Source organism: Aplysia californica, unplaced genomic scaffold (assembly GCF_000002075.1).
Source record: "Aplysia californica isolate F4 #8 unplaced genomic scaffold, AplCal3.0 scaffold00167, whole genome shotgun sequence".
Taxonomy (NCBI): Eukaryota; Metazoa; Mollusca; class Gastropoda; order Aplysiida; family Aplysiidae; genus Aplysia; species Aplysia californica.
In genome coordinates, this window is record NW_004797437.1 from 196,516 (window position 1) to 198,067 (window position 1,552).

Sequence of the window (1,552 nt, forward strand, 5' to 3'; positions counted from 1 at the left end):
CTCTCTCTCTCTCTCAATCTCTCCCCCTGTCTCCCTCTCCCCTCCCACAGCGATATCGCACGCCTTCACTTCTTCACAGTCCCCAGTTCCTGTTACTTCTCGACGCACGCACGCTCGCTCGCTTCTGTTTGGCTAGACCTAACTGTATGAAGGAAGAAGAAGAAGAAGAAGAAGAAGTCTTTTCTCCATTCCGTGGATTAATCAGAGAGTGTTTGTATGTGCGTGTGTGACAGACAGACAGGTAGACAGACAGACGGACAGCCTCGCGTCATTCACTGACCCCGCGACCCCCACCTCTGGGACTTGTTGATCTGTCTAACATTCTTTCTCCTTGGAGTAGTGGCGTTTATCATTTGTGTGGATAGGAGGGCTCGGATCTGGTGATTTTGTTTACCGGCTGTGTGTGTCTTATAGCACGTGTGTAATAATTTATTGTGGAGCAAAGAAAGGTAATTCAATGTTATATTATAGTTGTTCTTGTAGCGGATATAGAAATCTATGTGTCACGACGCGGTGGAATCAGGCGCTCGTCAATTCCTGGACATGTCGAGTCATTGGTGTCATTCTAAAGCTTGTTCTTTTGTTTTGCCTTAGGTGAAAAAATACTCTTCTCATGAATAGAGGAGGAGGTATTTGCAATTTGAGGAGTTGGGGGGTCGCCTGGTTTCAGAGGTAAAATTAGCGAGAAAATGGAAAGCTTTAGACTCTTTAAACTGCAAATTTACATTTGATGTGTGCCTTAGATCAACAATATACAGTAAAATACACACAGAAATGTGTATTTAAATGGAACTTAAAGGTGTTGTGTAAAAAAAGAAAATTCAATTAAAAAAATTGCCGAACGGGAAAAATGCCTTTTTTCGATTTCATTATTTTGACGAGCGCCTGATTTCACCACGATGCCTCACATATTGTTCTTTATCTCTCTCTTTCTCTTTTGCTCTCTCCCTCTGTCTGTCTGTCTGTCTGTCTGTCTGTCCGTCTGTCTGTTTGTCTGTCTTTCTCTCTCACTCACTCTATCTCTCCTCTCTCTCCCCCCCCCATCTCTCTCTCTCTCTCTCTCTCTCTCTCTCTCTCTCTCTCTCTTTCTCTCTCTCTCCCTCCCCCCCAACATCCCAAACATGCCAGCTCTGAAATCTGTTATTTGTATAATGTATGATCACGATTGTTCGTGCATATACAACCACTGCTGTTTGGTCATTCATACTGATCTTCATATTATGATGATAATAGATAACGGTATTTTTTTAATTTCCAGTATACATATCATAGAAATATTATTATAATTATTCCTGGGAGGTTCGGCCCTGGACCTTCGTAGCCTAGTGGTTCAGGCTACTGGACTCGTAATCGTGAGGTTGCGGGTTTGGGGGTTCGAACCTCAGTTCGGTCCGACGTTGTGTCCTTGGGAAAGGCACTTTACACGAACTTCCCACTTGGCTCGGTCCTATCGGAGACGGACGTTTAACTAGAATGTCCCGCCCCTTAAATAACCTAATAGTGTTGATAGGGGTGTTAAACCCATACCATACCATATCAGGACCTTCTGTTG